A 21,174-nucleotide genomic window follows, 5' to 3' on the forward strand; every position below is an offset into this window, starting at 1 on the left:
TGTTTTTTCTAAAAACATCATTGTACATTGAAATTTCTGCTTGCGTATGCTTTAGAAGCAAGAATTAAGAGGACTACATTCATTATTTCAGCTGAAAAATGCTTAGTTTATGATTTATAGTCAACATTAAGGAAATGTTCCGAACAAGCGTTTTCAGCCCGAGTGGAGCACATTTTGACCGTTTTTTAAAAAACATCATTGTACATTGAAATTTCTTTTTGCGTATGCTTTAGAAGCAAGAATTAAGAGGACTACATTCATTATTTCAGCTGAAAAATGCTTAGTTTATGATTTATAGTCAACATTAATGTAATGTCCCAAACAAGCGTTTTCAGCCCGAGTGGAGCACATTTTGACTGTTTTTTTAAAAACATCATTGTACATTGAAATTTCTGCTTGCGTATGCTTTAGAAGCAAGAATTAAGAGGACTACATTCATTATTTCAGCTGAAAAATGCTTAGTTTATGATTTATAGTCAACATTAATGAAATGTCCCCAACAGCGTTTTCAGCCCGAGTGGAGCACATTTTGACTGTTTTTTTAAAAACATCATTGTACATTGAAATTTCTGCTTGCGTATGCTTTAGAAGCAAGAATTAAGAGGACTACATTCATTATTTCAGCTGAAAAATGCTTAGTTTATGATTTATAGTCAACATTAATGTCATGTCCCAAACAAGCGTTTTCAGCCCGAGTGGAGCACATTTTGACTGTTTTTTTAAAAACATCATTGTACATTGAAATTTCTGCTTGCGTATGCTTTAGAAGCAAGAATTAAGAGGACTACATTCATTATTTCAGCTGAAAAATGCTTAGTTTATGATTTATAGTCAACATTAATGAAATGTTCCAAACAAGCGTTTTCAGCCCGAGTGGAGCACATTTTGACCCTTTTTTTAAAAACATCATTGTACATTGAAATTTCTGCTTGCGTATGCTTTAGAAGCAAGAATTAAGAGGACTACATTCATTATTTCAGCTGAAAAATGCTTAGTTTATGATTTATAGTCAACATTAATGTAATGTCCCCAACAGCGTTTTCAGCCCGAGTGGAGCGCATTTTGACTGTTTTTTTTAAAAACATCATTGTACATTGAAATTTCTGCTTGCGTATGCTTTAGAAGCAAGAATTAAGAGGACTACATTCATTATTTCAGCTGAAAAATGCTTAGTTTATGATTTATAGTCAACATTAAGGAAATGTTCCGAACAAGCGTTTTCAGCCCGAGTGGAGCACATTTTGACCGTTTTTTAAAAAACATCATTGTACATTGAAATTTCTTTTTGCGTATGCTTTAGAAGCAAGAATTAAGAGGACTACATTCATTATTTCAGCTGAAAAATGCTTAGTTTATGATTTATAGTCAACATTAATGTAATGTCCCAAACAAGCGTTTTCAGCCCGAGTGGAGCACATTTTGACTGTTTTTTTAAAAACATCATTGTACATTGAAATTTCTGCTTGTGTATGCTTTAGAAGCAAGAATTAAGAGGACTACATTCATAATTTCAGCTGAAAAATGCTTAGTTTATGATTTATAGTCAACATTAATGTCATGTCCCAAACAAGCGTTTTCAGCCCGAGTGGAGCACATTTTGACTGTTTTTTTAAAAACATCATTGTACATTGAAATTTCTGCTTGCGTATGCTTTAGAAGCAAGAATTAAGAGGACTACATTCATTATTTCAGCTGAAAAATGCTTAGTTTATGATTTATAGTCAACATTAATGAAATGTTCCAAACAAGCGTTTTCAGCCCGAGTGGAGCACATATTGACCCTTTTTTTAAAAACATCATTGTACATTGAAATTTCTGCTTGCGTATGCTTTAGAAGCAAGAATTAAGAGGACTACATTCATTATTTCAGCTGAAAAATGCTTAGTTTTTGATTTGTAGTCAACATTAATGAAATGTCCCCAACAGCGTTTTCAGCCCGAGTGGAGCGCATTTTGACTGTTTTTTTTAAAAACATCATTGTACATTGAAATTTCTGCTTGCGTATGCTTTAGAAGCAAGAATTAAGAGGACTACATTCATTATTTCAGCTGAAAAATGCTTAGTTTATGATTTATAGTCAACATTAAGGAAATGTTCCAAACAAGCGTTTTCAGCCCGAGTGGAGCACATTTTGACCGTTTTTTTAAAAACATCATTGTACATTGAAATTTCTGCTTGCGTATGCTTTAGAAGCAAGAATTAAGAGGACTACATTCATTATTTCAGCTGAAAAATGCTTAGTTTATGATTTATAGTCAACATTAATGAAATGTTCCAAACAAGCGTTTTCAGCCCGAGTGGAGCACATTTTGACCCTTTTTTTAAAAACATCATTGTACATTGAAATTTCTGCTTGCGTATGCTTTAGAAGCAAGAATTAAGAGGACTACATTCATTATTTCAGCTGAAAAATGCTTAGTTTATGATTTATAGTCAACATTAATGTCATGTCCCAAACAAGCGTTTTCAGCCCGAGTGGAGCACATTTTGACCCTTTTTTTAAAAACATCATTGTACATTGAAATTTCTGCTTGCGTATGCTTTAGAAGCAAGAATTAAGAGGACTACATTCATTATTTCAGCTGAAAAATGCTTAGTTTATGATTTATAGTCAACATTAATGTAATGTCCCAAACAAGCGTTTTCAGCCCGAGTGGAGCACATTTTGACCGTTTTTTTAAAAACATCATTGTACATTGAAATTTCTGTTTGCGTATGCTTTAGAAGCAAGAATTAAGAGGACTACATTCATTATTTCAGCTGAAAAATGCTTAGTTTATGATTTATAGTCAACATTAATGAAATGTCCCCAACAGCGTTTTCAGCCCGAGTGGAGCACATTTTGACTGCTTTTTTAAAAACATCATTGTACATTGAATTTTCTGTTTGTGTATGCTTTAGAAGCAAGAATTAAGAGGACTACATTCATTATTTCAGCTGAAAAATGCCTAGTTTATGATTTATAGTCAACATTAATGAAATGTCCCCAACAGCGTTTTCAGCCCGAGTGGAGCACATTTTGACTGTTTTTTTAAAAACATCATTGTACATTGAAATTTCTGCTTGCGTATGCTTTAGAAGCAAGAATTAAGAGGACTACATTCATTATTTCAGCTGAAAAATGCTTAGTTTTTGATTTATAGTCAACATTAATGAAATGTCCCCAACAGCGTTTTCAGCCCGAGTGGAGCACATTTTGACTGTTTTTTTTAAAAACATCATTGTACATTGAAATTTCTGCTTGCGTATGCTTTAGAAGCAAGAATTAAAAGGACTACATTCATTATTTCAGCTGAAAAATGCTTAGTTTATGATTTATAGTCAACATTAATGAAATGTCCCCAACAGCGTTTTCAGCCCGAGTGGAGCACATTTTGACTGTTTTTTTAAAAACATCATTGTACATTGAAATTTCTGCTTGCGTATGCTTTAGAAGCAAGAATTAAGAGGACTACATTCATTATTTCAGCTGAAAAATGCTTAGTTTATGATTTATAGTCAACATTAATGAAATGTTCCAAACAAGCGTTTTCAGCCCGAGTGGAGCACATTTTGACTGTTTTTTTAAAAACATCATTGTACATTGAAATTTCTGCTTGCGTATGCTTTAGAAGCAAGAATTAAGAGGACTACATTCATTATTTCAGCTGAAAAATGCTTAGTTTATGATTTATAGTCAACATTAATGTCATGTCCCAAACAAGCGTTTTCAGCCCGAGTGGAGCACATTTTGACTGTTTTTTTAAAAACATCATTGTACATTGAAATTTCTGCTTGCGTATGCTTTAGAAGCAAGAATTAAGAGGACTACATTCATTATTTCAGCTGAAAAATGCTTAGTTTATGATTTATAGTCAACATTAATGTAATGTCCCCAACAGCGTTTTCAGCCCGAGTGGAGCGCATTTTGACTGTTTTTTTTAAAAACATCATTGTACATTGAAATTTCTGCTTGCGTATGCTTTAGAAGCAAGAATTAAGAGGACTACATTCATTATTTCAGCTGAAAAATGCTTAGTTTATGATTTATAGTCAACATTAAGGAAATGTTCCGAACAAGCGTTTTCAGCCCGAGTGGAGCACATTTTGACCGTTTTTTAAAAAACATCATTGTACATTGAAATTTCTTTTTGCGTATGCTTTAGAAGCAAGAATTAAGAGGACTACATTCATTATTTCAGCTGAAAAATGCTTAGTTTATGATTTATAGTCAACATTAATGTAATGTCCCAAACAAGCGTTTTCAGCCCGAGTGGAGCACATTTTGACTGTTTTTTTAAAAACATCATTGTACATTGAAATTTCTGCTTGTGTATGCTTTAGAAGCAAGAATTAAGAGGACTACATTCATAATTTCAGCTGAAAAATGCTTAGTTTATGATTTATAGTCAACATTAATGTCATGTCCCAAACAAGCGTTTTCAGCCCGAGTGGAGCACATTTTGACTGTTTTTTTAAAAACATCATTGTACATTGAAATTTCTGCTTGCGTATGCTTTAGAAGCAAGAATTAAGAGGACTACATTCATTATTTCAGCTGAAAAATGCTTAGTTTATGATTTATAGTCAACATTAATGAAATGTTCCAAACAAGCGTTTTCAGCCCGAGTGGAGCACATATTGACCCTTTTTTTAAAAACATCATTGTACATTGAAATTTCTGCTTGCGTATGCTTTAGAAGCAAGAATTAAGAGGACTACATTCATTATTTCAGCTGAAAAATGCTTAGTTTTTGATTTGTAGTCAACATTAATGAAATGTCCCCAACAGCGTTTTCAGCCCGAGTGGAGCGCATTTTGACTGTTTTTTTTAAAAACATCATTGTACATTGAAATTTCTGCTTGCGTATGCTTTAGAAGCAAGAATTAAGAGGACTACATTCATTATTTCAGCTGAAAAATGCTTAGTTTATGATTTATAGTCAACATTAAGGAAATGTTCCAAACAAGCGTTTTCAGCCCGAGTGGAGCACATTTTGACCGTTTTTTTAAAAACATCATTGTACATTGAAATTTCTGCTTGCGTATGCTTTAGAAGCAAGAATTAAGAGGACTACATTCATTATTTCAGCTGAAAAATGCTTAGTTTATGATTTATAGTCAACATTAATGAAATGTTCCAAACAAGCGTTTTCAGCCCGAGTGGAGCACATTTTGACCCTTTTTTTAAAAACATCATTGTACATTGAAATTTCTGCTTGCGTATGCTTTAGAAGCAAGAATTAAGAGGACTACATTCATTATTTCAGCTGAAAAATGCTTAGTTTATGATTTATAGTCAACATTAATGTCATGTCCCAAACAAGCGTTTTCAGCCCGAGTGGAGCACATTTTGACCCTTTTTTTAAAAACATCATTGTACATTGAAATTTCTGCTTGCGTATGCTTTAGAAGCAAGAATTAAGAGGACTACATTCATTATTTCAGCTGAAAAATGCTTAGTTTATGATTTATAGTCAACATTAATGTAATGTCCCAAACAAGCGTTTTCAGCCCGAGTGGAGCACATTTTGACCGTTTTTTTAAAAACATCATTGTACATTGAAATTTCTGTTTGCGTATGCTTTAGAAGCAAGAATTAAGAGGACTACATTCATTATTTCAGCTGAAAAATGCTTAGTTTATGATTTATAGTCAACATTAATGAAATGTCCCCAACAGCGTTTTCAGCCCGAGTGGAGCACATTTTGACTGCTTTTTTAAAAACATCATTGTACATTGAATTTTCTGTTTGTGTATGCTTTAGAAGCAAGAATTAAGAGGACTACATTCATTATTTCAGCTGAAAAATGCCTAGTTTATGATTTATAGTCAACATTAATGAAATGTCCCCAACAGCGTTTTCAGCCCGAGTGGAGCACATTTTGACTGTTTTTTTAAAAACATCATTGTACATTGAAATTTCTGCTTGCGTATGCTTTAGAAGCAAGAATTAAGAGGACTACATTCATTATTTCAGCTGAAAAATGCTTAGTTTTTGATTTATAGTCAACATTAATGAAATGTCCCCAACAGCGTTTTCAGCCCGAGTGGAGCACATTTTGACTGTTTTTTTTAAAAACATCATTGTACATTGAAATTTCTGCTTGCGTATGCTTTAGAAGCAAGAATTAAAAGGACTACATTCATTATTTCAGCTGAAAAATGCTTAGTTTATGATTTATAGTCAACATTAATGAAATGTCCCCAACAGCGTTTTCAGCCCGAGTGGAGCACATTTTGACTGTTTTTTTAAAAACATCATTGTACATTGAAATTTCTGCTTGCGTATGCTTTAGAAGCAAGAATTAAGAGGACTACATTCATTATTTCAGCTGAAAAATGCTTAGTTTATGATTTATAGTCAACATTAATGAAATGTTCCAAACAAGCGTTTTCAGCCCGAGTGGAGCACATTTTGACTGTTTTTTTAAAAACATCATTGTACATTGAAATTTCTGCTTGCGTATGCTTTAGAAGCAAGAATTAAGAGGACTACATTCATTATTTCAGCTGAAAAATGCTTAGTTTATGATTTATAGTCAACATTAATGTCATGTCCCAAACAAGCGTTTTCAGCCCGAGTGGAGCACATTTTGACTGTTTTTTTAAAAACATCATTGTACATTGAAATTTCTGCTTGCGTATGCTTTAGAAGCAAGAATTAAGAGGACTACATTCATTATTTCAGCTGAAAAATGCTTAGTTTATGATTTATAGTCAACATTAATGAAATGTTCCAAACAAGCGTTTTCAGCCCGAGTGGAGCACATTTTGACCGTTTTTTAAAAAACATCATTGTACATTGAAATTTCTTTTTGCGTATGCTTTAGAAGCAAGAATTAAGAGGACTACATTCATTATTTCAGCTGAAAAATGCTTAGTTTATGATTTATAGTCAACATTAATGTCATGTCCCAAACAAGCGTTTTCAGCCCGAGTGGAGCACATTTTGACTGCTTTTTTAAAAACATCATTGTACATTGAAATTTCTGCTTGCGTATGCTTTAGAAGCAAGAATTAAGAGGACTACATTCATTATTTCAGCTGAAAAATGCTTAGTTTATGATTTATAGTCAACATTAATGAAATGTTCCAAACAAGCGTTTTCAGCCCGAGTGGAGCACATTTTGACCCTTTTTTTAAAAACATCATTGTACATTGAAATTTCTGCTTGCGTATGCTTTAGAAGCAAGAATTAAGAGGACTACATTCATTATTTCAGCTGAAAAATGCTTAGTTTTTGATTTGTAGTCAACATTAATGAAATGTCCCCAACAGCGTTTTCAGCCCGAGTGGAGCGCATTTTGACTGTTTTTTTTAAAAACATCATTGTACATTGAAATTTCTGCTTGCGTATGCTTTAGAAGCAAGAATTAAGAGGACTACATTCATTATTTCAGCTGAAAAATGCTTAGTTTATGATTTATAGTCAACATTAAGGAAATGTTCCGAACAAGCGTTTTCAGCCCGAGTGGAGCACATTTTGACCGTTTTTTAAAAAACATCATTGTACATTGAAATTTCTTTTTGCGTATGCTTTAGAAGCAAGAATTAAGAGGACTACATTCATTATTTCAGCTGAAAAATGCTTAGTTTATGATTTATAGTCAACATTAATGTCATGTCCCAAACAAGCGTTTTCAGCCCGAGTGGAGCACATTTTGACTGTTTTTTTAAAAACATCATTGTACATTGAAATTTCTGCTTGCGTATGCTTTAGAAGCAAGAATTAAGAGGACTACATTCATTATTTCAGCTGAAAAATGCTTAGTTTATGATTTATAGTCAACATTAATGAAATGTTCCAAACAAGCGTTTTCAGCCCGAGTGGAGCACATTTTGACCCTTTTTTTAAAAACATCATTGTACATTGAAATTTCTGCTTGCGTATGCTTTAGAAGCAAGAATTAAGAGGACTACATTCATTATTTCAGCTGAAAAATGCTTAGTTTTTGATTTGTAGTCAACATTAATGAAATGTCCCCAACAGCGTTTTCAGCCCGAGTGGAGCGCATTTTGACTGTTTTTTTTAAAAACATCATTGTACATTGAAATTTCTGCTTGCGTATGCTTTAGAAGCAAGAATTAAGAGGACTACATTCATTATTTCAGCTGAAAAATGCTTAGTTTATGATTTATAGTCAACATTAATGAAATGTTCCAAACAAGCGTTTTCAGCCCGAGTGGAGCACATTTTGACCGTTTTTTAAAAAACATCATTGTACATTGAAATTTCTTTTTGCGTATGCTTTAGAAGCAAGAATTAAGAGGACTACATTCATTATTTCAGCTGAAAAATGCTTAGTTTATGATTTATAGTCAACATTAATGTCATGTCCCAAACAAGCGTTTTCAGCCCGAGTGGAGCACATTTTGACTGCTTTTTTAAAAACATCATTGTACATTGAAATTTCTGCTTGCGTATGCTTTAGAAGCAAGAATTAAGAGGACTACATTCATTATTTCAGCTGAAAAATGCTTAGTTTATGATTTATAGTCAACATTAATGAAATGTTCCAAACAAGCGTTTTCAGCCCGAGTGGAGCACATTTTGACCCTTTTTTTAAAAACATCATTGTACATTGAAATTTCTGCTTGCGTATGCTTTAGAAGCAAGAATTAAGAGGACTACATTCATTATTTCAGCTGAAAAATGCTTAGTTTATGATTTATAGTCAACATTAATGTCATGTCCCAAACAAGCGTTTTCAGCCCGAGTGGAGCACATTTTGACTGTTTTTTTAAAAACATCATTGTACATTGAAATTTCTGCTTGCGTATGCTTTAGAAGCAAGAATTAAGAGGACTACATTCATTATTTCAGCTGAAAAATGCTTAGTTTATGATTTATAGTCAACATTAATGAAATGTTCCAAACAAGCGTTTTCAGCCCGAGTGGAGCACATATTGACCCTTTTTTTAAAAACATCATTGTACATTGAAATTTCTGCTTGCGTATGCTTTAGAAGCAAGAATTAAGAGGACTACATTCATTATTTCAGCTGAAAAATGCTTAGTTTATGATTTATAGTCAACATTAATGTCATGTCCCAAACAAGCGTTTTCAGCCCGAGTGGAGCACATTTTGACTGTTTTTTTAAAAACATCATTGTACATTGAAATTTCTGCTTGCGTATGCTTTAGAAGCAAGAATTAAGAGGACTACATTCATTATTTCAGCTGAAAAATGCTTAGTTTATGATTTATAGTCAACATTAATGAAATGTTCCAAACAAGCGTTTTCAGCCCGAGTGGAGCACATATTGACCCTTTTTTTAAAAACATCATTGTACATTGAAATTTCTGCTTGCGTATGCTTTAGAAGCAAGAATTAAGAGGACTACATTCATTATTTCAGCTGAAAAATGCTTAGTTTTTGATTTGTAGTCAACATTAATGAAATGTCCCCAACAGCGTTTTCAGCCCGAGTGGAGCGCATTTTGACTGTTTTTTTTAAAAACATCATTGTACATTGAAATTTCTGCTTGCGTATGCTTTAGAAGCAAGAATTAAGAGGACTACATTCATTATTTCAGCTGAAAAATGCTTAGTTTATGATTTATAGTCAACATTAAGGAAATGTTCCAAACAAGCGTTTTCAGCCCGAGTGGAGCACATTTTGACCGTTTTTTTAAAAACATCATTGTACATTGAAATTTCTGCTTGCGTATGCTTTAGAAGCAAGAATTAAGAGGACTACATTCATTATTTCAGCTGAAAAATGCTTAGTTTATGATTTATAGTCAACATTAATGAAATGTTCCAAACAAGCGTTTTCAGCCCGAGTGGAGCACATTTTGACCCTTTTTTTAAAAACATCATTGTACATTGAAATTTCTGCTTGCGTATGCTTTAGAAGCAAGAATTAAGAGGACTACATTCATTATTTCAGCTGAAAAATGCTTAGTTTTTGATTTGTAGTCAACATTAATGAAATGTCCCCAACAGCGTTTTCAGCCCGAGTGGAGCGCATTTTGACTGTTTTTTCTAAAAACATCATTGTACATTGAAATTTCTGCTTGCGTATGCTTTAGAAGCAAGAATTAAGAGGACTACATTCATTATTTCAGCTGAAAAATGCTTAGTTTATGATTTATAGTCAACATTAAGGAAATGTTCCGAACAAGCGTTTTCAGCCCGAGTGGAGCACATTTTTACCGTTTTTTAAAAAACATCATTGTACATTGAAATTTCTTTTTGCGTATGCTTTAGAAGCAAGAATTAAGAGGACTACATTCATTATTTCAGCTGAAAAATGCTTAGTTTATGATTTATAGTCAACATTAATGTAATGTCCCAAACAAGCGTTTTCAGCCCGAGTGGAGCACATTTTGACTGTTTTTTTAAAAACATCATTGTACATTGAAATTTCTGCTTGCGTATGCTTTAGAAGCAAGAATTAAGAGGACTACATTCATTATTTCAGCTGAAAAATGCTTAGTTTATGATTTATAGTCAACATTAATGTCATGTCCCAAACAAGCGTTTTCAGCCCGAGTGGAGCACATTTTGACTGTTTTTTTAAAAACATCATTGTACATTGAAATTTCTGCTTGCGTATGCTTTAGAAGCAAGAATTAAGAGGACTACATTCATTATTTCAGCTGAAAAATGCTTAGTTTATGATTTATAGTCAACATTAATGAAATGTTCCAAACAAGCGTTTTCAGCCCGAGTGGAGCACATTTTGACCCTTTTTTTAAAAACATCATTGTACATTGAAATTTCTGCTTGCGTATGCTTTAGAAGCAAGAATTAAGAGGACTACATTCATTATTTCAGCTGAAAAATGCTTAGTTTTTGATTTGTAGTCAACATTAATGAAATGTCCCCAACAGCGTTTTCAGCCCGAGTGGAGCGCATTTTGACTGTTTTTTTTAAAAACATCATTGTACATTGAAATTTCTGCTTGCGTATGCTTTAGAAGCAAGAATTAAGAGGACTACATTCATTATTTCAGCTGAAAAATGCTTAGTTTATGATTTATAGTCAACATTAAGGAAATGTTCCAAACAAGCGTTTTCAGCCCGAGTGGAGCACATTTTGACCGTTTTTTTAAAAACATCATTGTACATTGAAATTTCTGCTTGCGTATGCTTTAGAAGCAAGAATTAAGAGGACTACATTCATTATTTCAGCTGAAAAATGCTTAGTTTATGATTTATAGTCAACATTAATGAAATGTTCCAAACAAGCGTTTTCAGCCCGAGTGGAGCACATTTTGACTGTTTTTTTAAAAACATCATTGTACATTGAAATTTCTGCTTGCGTATGCTTTAGAAGCAAGAATTAAGAGGACTACATTCATTATTTCAGCTGAAAAATGCTTAGTTTTTGATTTGTAGTCAACATTAATGAAATGTCCCCAACAGCGTTTTCAGCCCGAGTGGAGCGCATTTTGACTGTTTTTTCTAAAAACATCATTGTACATTGAAATTTCTGCTTGCGTATGCTTTAGAAGCAAGAATTAAGAGGACTACATTCATTATTTCAGCTGAAAAATGCTTAGTTTATGATTTATAGTCAACATTAAGGAAATGTTCCGAACAAGCGTTTTCAGCCCGAGTGGAGCACATTTTGACCGTTTTTTAAAAAACATCATTGTACATTGAAATTTCTTTTTGCGTATGCTTTAGAAGCAAGAATTAAGAGGACTACATTCATTATTTCAGCTGAAAAATGCTTAGTTTATGATTTATAGTCAACATTAATGTAATGTCCCAAACAAGCGTTTTCAGCCCGAGTGGAGCACATTTTGACTGTTTTTTTAAAAACATCATTGTACATTGAAATTTCTGCTTGCGTATGCTTTAGAAGCAAGAATTAAGAGGACTACATTCATTATTTCAGCTGAAAAATGCTTAGTTTATGATTTATAGTCAACATTAATGAAATGTCCCCAACAGCGTTTTCAGCCCGAGTGGAGCACATTTTGACTGTTTTTTTAAAAACATCATTGTACATTGAAATTTCTGCTTGCGTATGCTTTAGAAGCAAGAATTAAGAGGACTACATTCATTATTTCAGCTGAAAAATGCTTAGTTTATGATTTATAGTCAACATTAATGTCATGTCCCAAACAAGCGTTTTCAGCCCGAGTGGAGCACATTTTGACTGTTTTTTTAAAAACATCATTGTACATTGAAATTTCTGCTTGCGTATGCTTTAGAAGCAAGAATTAAGAGGACTACATTCATTATTTCAGCTGAAAAATGCTTAGTTTATGATTTATAGTCAACATTAATGAAATGTTCCAAACAAGCGTTTTCAGCCCGAGTGGAGCGCATTTTGACTGTTTTTTTTAAAAACATCATTGTACATTGAAATTTCTGCTTGCGTATGCTTTAGAAGCAAGAATTAAGAGGACTACATTCATTATTTCAGCTGAAAAATGCTTAGTTTATGATTTATAGTCAACATTAAGGAAATGTTCCGAACAAGCGTTTTCAGCCCGAGTGGAGCACATTTTGACCGTTTTTTAAAAAACATCATTGTACATTGAAATTTCTTTTTGCGTATGCTTTAGAAGCAAGAATTAAGAGGACTACATTCATTATTTCAGCTGAAAAATGCTTAGTTTATGATTTATAGTCAACATTAATGTCATGTCCCAAACAAGCGTTTTCAGCCCGAGTGGAGCACATTTTGACTGTTTTTTTAAAAACATCATTGTACATTGAAATTTCTGCTTGCGTATGCTTTAGAAGCAAGAATTAAGAGGACTACATTCATTATTTCAGCTGAAAAATGCTTAGTTTATGATTTATAGTCAACATTAATGAAATGTTCCAAACAAGCGTTTTCAGCCCGAGTGGAGCACATTTTGACCCTTTTTTTAAAAACATCATTGTACATTGAAATTTCTGCTTGCGTATGCTTTAGAAGCAAGAATTAAGAGGACTACATTCATTATTTCAGCTGAAAAATGCTTAGTTTTTGATTTGTAGTCAACATTAATGAAATGTCCCCAACAGCGTTTTCAGCCCGAGTGGAGCGCATTTTGACTGTTTTTTTTAAAAACATCATTGTACATTGAAATTTCTGCTTGCGTATGCTTTAGAAGCAAGAATTAAGAGGACTACATTCATTATTTCAGCTGAAAAATGCTTAGTTTATGATTTATAGTCAACATTAAGGAAATGTTCCAAACAAGCGTTTTCAGCCCGAGTGGAGCACATTTTGACCGTTTTTTTAAAAACATCATTGTACATTGAAATTTCTGCTTGCGTATGCTTTAGAAGCAAGAATTAAGAGGACTACATTCATTATTTCAGCTGAAAAATGCTTAGTTTATGATTTATAGTCAACATTAATGAAATGTTCCAAACAAGCGTTTTCAGCCCGAGTGGAGCACATTTTGACTGTTTTTTTAAAAACATCATTGTACATTGAAATTTCTGCTTGCGTATGCTTTAGAAGCAAGAATTAAGAGGACTACATTCATTATTTCAGCTGAAAAATGCTTAGTTTTTGATTTGTAGTCAACATTAATGAAATGTCCCCAACAGCGTTTTCAGCCCGAGTGGAGCGCATTTTGACTGTTTTTTCTAAAAACATCATTGTACATTGAAATTTCTGCTTGCGTATGCTTTAGAAGCAAGAATTAAGAGGACTACATTCATTATTTCAGCTGAAAAATGCTTAGTTTATGATTTATAGTCAACATTAAGGAAATGTTCCGAACAAGCGTTTTCAGCCCGAGTGGAGCACATTTTGACCGTTTTTTAAAAAACATCATTGTACATTGAAATTTCTTTTTGCGTATGCTTTAGAAGCAAGAATTAAGAGGACTACATTCATTATTTCAGCTGAAAAATGCTTAGTTTATGATTTATAGTCAACATTAATGTAATGTCCCAAACAAGCGTTTTCAGCCCGAGTGGAGCACATTTTGACTGTTTTTTTAAAAACATCATTGTACATTGAAATTTCTGCTTGCGTATGCTTTAGAAGCAAGAATTAAGAGGACTACATTCATTATTTCAGCTGAAAAATGCTTAGTTTATGATTTATAGTCAACATTAATGAAATGTCCCCAACAGCGTTTTCAGCCCGAGTGGAGCACATTTTGACTGTTTTTTTAAAAACATCATTGTACATTGAAATTTCTGCTTGCGTATGCTTTAGAAGCAAGAATTAAGAGGACTACATTCATTATTTCAGCTGAAAAATGCTTAGTTTATGATTTATAGTCAACATTAATGTCATGTCCCAAACAAGCGTTTTCAGCCCGAGTGGAGCACATTTTGACTGTTTTTTTAAAAACATCATTGTACATTGAAATTTCTGCTTGCGTATGCTTTAGAAGCAAGAATTAAGAGGACTACATTCATTATTTCAGCTGAAAAATGCTTAGTTTATGATTTATAGTCAACATTAATGAAATGTTCCAAACAAGCGTTTTCAGCCCGAGTGGAGCACATTTTGACCCTTTTTTTAAAAACATCATTGTACATTGAAATTTCTGCTTGCGTATGCTTTAGAAGCAAGAATTAAGAGGACTACATTCATTATTTCAGCTGAAAAATGCTTAGTTTATGATTTATAGTCAACATTAATGTAATGTCCCCAACAGCGTTTTCAGCCCGAGTGGAGCGCATTTTGACTGTTTTTTTTAAAAACATCATTGTACATTGAAATTTCTGCTTGCGTATGCTTTAGAAGCAAGAATTAAGAGGACTACATTCATTATTTCAGCTGAAAAATGCTTAGTTTATGATTTATAGTCAACATTAAGGAAATGTTCCGAACAAGCGTTTTCAGCCCGAGTGGAGCACATTTTGACCGTTTTTTAAAAAACATCATTGTACATTGAAATTTCTTTTTGCGTATGCTTTAGAAGCAAGAATTAAGAGGACTACATTCATTATTTCAGCTGAAAAATGCTTAGTTTATGATTTATAGTCAACATTAATGTAATGTCCCAAACAAGCGTTTTCAGCCCGAGTGGAGCACATTTTGACTGTTTTTTTAAAAACATCATTGTACATTGAAATTTCTGCTTGTGTATGCTTTAGAAGCAAGAATTAAGAGGACTACATTCATAATTTCAGCTGAAAAATGCTTAGTTTATGATTTATAGTCAACATTAATGTCATGTCCCAAACAAGCGTTTTCAGCCCGAGTGGAGCACATTTTGACTGTTTTTTTAAAAACATCATTGTACATTGAAATTTCTGCTTGCGTATGCTTTAGAAGCAAGAATTAAGAGGACTACATTCATTATTTCAGCTGAAAAATGCTTAGTTTATGATTTATAGTCAACATTAATGAAATGTTCCAAACAAGCGTTTTCAGCCCGAGTGGAGCACATATTGACCCTTTTTTTAAAAACATCATTGTACATTGAAATTTCTGCTTGCGTATGCTTTAGAAGCAAGAATTAAGAGGACTACATTCATTATTTCAGCTGAAAAATGCTTAGTTTTTGATTTGTAGTCAACATTAATGAAATGTCCCCAACAGCGTTTTCAGCTCGAGTGGAGCGCATTTTGACTGTTTTTTTTAAAAACATCATTGTACATTGAAATTTCTGCTTGCGTATGCTTTAGAAGCAAGAATTAAGAGGACTACATTCATTATTTCAGCTGAAAAATGCTTAGTTTATGATTTATAGTCAACATTAAGGAAATGTTCCAAACAAGCGTTTTCAGCCCGAGTGGAGCACATTTTGACCGTTTTTTTAAAAACATCATTGTACATTGAAATTTCTGCTTGCGTATGCTTTAGAAGCAAGAATTAAGAGGACTACATTCATTATTTCAGCTGAAAAATGCTTAGTTTATGATTTATAGTCAACATTAATGAAATGTTCCAAACAAGCGTTTTCAGCCCGAGTGGAGCACATTTTGACCCTTTTTTTAAAAACATCATTGTACATTGAAATTTCTGCTTGCGTATGCTTTAGAAGCAAGAATTAAGAGGACTACATTCATTATTTCAGCTGAAAAATGCTTAGTTTATGATTTATAGTCAACATTAATGTCATGTCCCAAACAAGCGTTTTCAGCCCGAGTGGAGCACATTTTGACCCTTTTTTTAAAAACATCATTGTACATTGAAATTTCTGCTTGCGTATGCTTTAGAAGCAAGAATTAAGAGGACTACATTCATTATTTCAGCTGAAAAATGCTTAGTTTATGATTTATAGTCAACATTAATGTAATGTCCCAAACAAGCGTTTTCAGCCCGAGTGGAGCACATTTTGACCGTTTTTTTAAAAACATCATTGTACATTGAAATTTCTGTTTGCGTATGCTTTAGAAGCAAGAATTAAGAGGACTACATTCATTATTTCAGCTGAAAAATGCTTAGTTTATGATTTATAGTCAACATTAATGAAATGTCCCCAACAGCGTTTTCAGCCCGAGTGGAGCACATTTTGACTGCTTTTTTAAAAACATCATTGTACATTGAATTTTCTGTTTGTGTATGCTTTAGAAGCAAGAATTAAGAGGACTACATTCATTATTTCAGCTGAAAAATGCCTAGTTTATGATTTATAGTCAACATTAATGAAATGTCCCCAACAGCGTTTTCAGCCCGAGTGGAGCACATTTTGACTGTTTTTTTAAAAACATCATTGTACATTGAAATTTCTGCTTGCGTATGCTTTAGAAGCAAGAATTAAGAGGACTACATTCATTATTTCAGCTGAAAAATGCTTAGTTTTTGATTTATAGTCAACATTAATGAAATGTCCCCAACAGCGTTTTCAGCCCGAGTGGAGCACATTTTGACTGTTTTTTTTAAAAACATCATTGTACATTGAAATTTCTGCTTGCGTATGCTTTAGAAGCAAGAATTAAAAGGACTACATTCATTATTTCAGCTGAAAAATGCTTAGTTTATGATTTATAGTCAACATTAATGAAATGTCCCCAACAGCGTTTTCAGCCCGAGTGGAGCACATTTTGACTGTTTTTTTAAAAACATCATTGTACATTGAAATTTCTGCTTGCGTATGCTTTAGAAGCAAGAATTAAGAGGACTACATTCATTATTTCAGCTGAAAAATGCTTAGTTTATGATTTATAGTCAACATTAATGAAATGTTCCAAACAAGCGTTTTCAGCCCGAGTGGAGCACATTTTGACTGTTTTTTTAAAAACATCATTGTACATTGAAATTTCTGCTTGCGTATGCTTTAGAAGCAAGAATTAAGAGGACTACATTCATTATTTCAGCTGAAAAATGCTTAGTTTATGATTTATAGTCAACATTAATGTCATGTCCCAAACAAGCGTTTTCAGCCCGAGTGGAGCACATTTTGACTGTTTTTTTAAAAACATCATTGTACATTGAAATTTCTGCTTGCGTATGCTTTAGAAGCAAGAATTAAGAGGACTACATTCATTATTTCAGCTGAAAAATGCTTAGTTTATGATTTATAGTCAACATTAATGAAATGTTCCAAACAAGCGTTTTCAGCCCGAGTGGAGCACATTTTGACCGTTTTTTAAAAAACATCATTGTACATTGAAATTTCTTTTTGCGTATGCTTTAGAAGCAAGAATTAAGAGGACTACATTCATTATTTCAGCTGAAAAATGCTTAGTTTATGATTTATAGTCAACATTAATGTCATGTCCCAAACAAGCGTTTTCAGCCCGAGTGGAGCACATTTTGACTGCTTTTTTAAAAACATCATTGTACATTGAAATTTCTGCTTGCGTATGCTTTAGAAGCAAGAATTAAGAGGACTACATTCATTATTTCAGCTGAAAAATGCTTAGTTTATGATTTATAGTCAACATTAATGAAATGTTCCAAACAAGCGTTTTCAGCCCGAGTGGAGCACATTTTGACCCTTTTTTTAAAAACATCATTGTACATTGAAATTTCTGCTTGCGTATGCTTTAGAAGCAAGAATTAAGAGGACTACATTCATTATTTCAGCTGAAAAATGCTTAGTTTTTGATTTGTAGTCAACATTAATGAAATGTCCCCAACAGCGTTTTCAGCCCGAGTGGAGCGCATTTTGACTGTTTTTTTTAAAAACATCATTGTACATTGAAATTTCTGCTTGCGTATGCTTTAGAAGCAAGAATTAAGAGGACTACATTCATTATTTCAGCTGAAAAATGCTTAGTTTATGATTTATAGTCAACATTAAGGAAATGTTCCGAACAAGCGTTTTCAGCCCGAGTGGAGCACATTTTGACCGTTTTTTAAAAAACATCATTGTACATTGAAATTTCTTTTTGCGTATGCTTTAGAAGCAAGAATTAAGAGGACTACATTCATTATTTCAGCTGAAAAATGCTTAGTTTATGATTTATAGTCAACATTAATGTCATGTCCCAAACAAGCGTTTTCAGCCCGAGTGGAGCACATTTTGACTGTTTTTTTAAAAACATCATTGTACATTGAAATTTCTGCTTGCGTATGCTTTAGAAGCAAGAATTAAGAGGACTACATTCATTATTTCAGCTGAAAAATGCTTAGTTTATGATTTATAGTCAACATTAATGAAATGTTCCAAACAAGCGTTTTCAGCCCGAGTGGAGCACATTTTGACCCTTTTTTTAAAAACATCATTGTACATTGAAATTTCTGCTTGCGTATGCTTTAGAAGCAAGAATTAAGAGGACTACATTCATTATTTCAGCTGAAAAATGCTTAGTTTTTGATTTGTAGTCAACATTAATGAAATGTCCCCAACAGCGTTTTCAGCCCGAGTGGAGCGCATTTTGACTGTTTTTTTTAAAAACATCATTGTACATTGAAATTTCTGCTTGCGTATGCTTTAGAAGCAAGAATTAAGAGGACTACATTCATTATTTCAGCTGAAAAATGCTTAGTTTATGATTTATAGTCAACATTAATGAAATGTTCCAAACAAGCGTTTTCAGCCCGAGTGGAGCACATTTTGACCGTTTTTTAAAAAACATCATTGTACATTGAAATTTCTTTTTGCGTATGCTTTAGAAGCAAGAATTAAGAGGACTACATTCATTATTTCAGCTGAAAAATGCTTAGTTTATGATTTATAGTCAACATTAATGTCATGTCCCAAACAAGCGTTTTCAGCCCGAGTGGAGCACATTTTGACTGCTTTTTTAAAAACATCATTGTACATTGAAATTTCTGCTTGCGTATGCTTTAGAAGCAAGAATTAAGAGGACTACATTCATTATTTCAGCTGAAAAATGCTTAGTTTATGATTTATAGTCAACATTAATGAAATGTTCCAAACAAGCGTTTTCAGCCCGAGTGGAGCACATTTTGACCCTTTTTTTAAAAACATCATTGTACATTGAAATTTCTGCTTGCGTATGCTTTAGAAGCAAGAATTAAGAGGACTACATTCATTATTTCAGCTGAAAAATGCTTAGTTTATGATTTATAGTCAACATTAATGTCATGTCCCAAACAAGCGTTTTCAGCCCGAGTGGAGCACATTTTGACTGTTTTTTTAAAAACATCATTGTACATTGAAATTTCTGCTTGCGTATGCTTTAGAAGCAAGAATTAAGAGGACTACATTCATTATTTCAGCTGAAAAATGCTTAGTTTATGATTTATAGTCAACATTAATGAAATGTTCCAAACAAGCGTTTTCAGCCCGAGTGGAGCACATATTGACCCTTTTTTTAAAAACATCATTGTACATTGAAATTTCTGCTTGCGTATGCTTTAGAAGCAAGAATTAAGAGGACTACATTCATTATTTCAGCTGAAAAATGCTTAGTTTTTGATTTGTAGTCAACATTAATGAAATGTCCCCAACAGCGTTTTCAGCCCGAGTGGAGCGCATTTTGACTGTTTTTTTTAAAAACATCATTGTACATTGAAATTTCTGCTTGCGTATGCTTTAGAAGCAAGAATTAAGAGGACTACATTCATTATTTCAGCTGAAAAATGCTTAGTTTATGATTTATAGTCAACATTAAGGAAATGTTCCAAACAAGCGTTTTCAGCCCGAGTGGAGCACATTTTGACCGTTTTTTTAAAAACATCATTGTACATTGAAATTTCTGCTTGCGTATGCTTTAGAAGCAAGAATTAAGAGGACTACATTCATTATTTCAGCTGAAAAATGCTTAGTTTATGATTTATAGTCAACATTAATGAAATGTTCCAAACAAGCGTTTTCAGCCCGAGTGGAGCACATTTTGACCCTTTTTTTAAAAACATCATTGTACATTGAAATTTCTGCTTGCGTATGCTTTAGAAGCAAGAATTAAGAGGACTACATTCATTATTTCAGCTGAAAAATGCTTAGTTTTTGATTTGTAGTCAACATTAATGAAATGTCCCCAACAGCGTTTTCAGCCCGAGTGGAGCGCATTTTGACTGTTTTTTCTAAAAACATCATTGTACATTGAAATTTCTGCTTGCGTATGCTTTAGAAGCAAGAATTAAGAGGACTACATTCATTATTTCAGCTGAAAAATGCTTAGTTTATGATTTATAGTCAACATTAAGGAAATGTTCCGAACAAGCGTTTTCAGCCCGAGTGGAGCACATTTTTACCGTTTTTTAAAAAACATCATTGTACATTGAAATTTCTTTTTGCGTATGCTTTAGAAGCAAGAATTAAGAGGACTACATTCATTATTTCAGCTGAAAAATGCTTAGTTTATGATTTATAGTCAACATTAATGTAATGTCCCAAACAAGCGTTTTCAGCCCGAGTGGAGCACATTTTGACTGTTTTTTTAAAAACATCATTGTACATTGAAATTTCTGCTTGCGTATGCTTTAGAAGCAAGAATTAAGAGGACTACATTCATTATTTCAGCTGAAAAATGCTTAGTTTATGATTTATAGTCAACATTAATGTCATGTCCCAAACAAGCGTTTTCAGCCCGAGTGGAGCACATTTTGACTGTTTTTTTAAAAACATCATTGTACATTGAAATTTCTGCTTGCGTATGCTTTAGAAGCAAGAATTAAGAGGACTACATTCATTATTTCAGCTGAAAAATGCTTAGTTTATGATTTATAGTCAACATTAATGAAATGTTCCAAACAAGCGTTTTCAGCCCGAGTGGAGCACATTTTGACCCTTTTTTTAAAAACATCATTGTACATTGAAATTTCTGCTTGCGTATGCTTTAGAAGCAAGAATTAAGAGGACTACATTCATTATTTCAGCTGAAAAATGCTTAGTTTTTGATTTGTAGTCAACATTAATGAAATGTCCCCAACAGCGTTTTCAGCCCGAGTGGAGCGCATTTTGACTGT

This window comes from Hippichthys cyanospilos, chromosome 2, assembly GCF_059441005.1.
Source record: "Hippichthys cyanospilos isolate Australia breed blue-spotted pipefish chromosome 2, RoL_Hcya_1.0, whole genome shotgun sequence".
Taxonomy (NCBI): domain Eukaryota; kingdom Metazoa; phylum Chordata; class Actinopteri; order Syngnathiformes; family Syngnathidae; genus Hippichthys; species Hippichthys cyanospilos.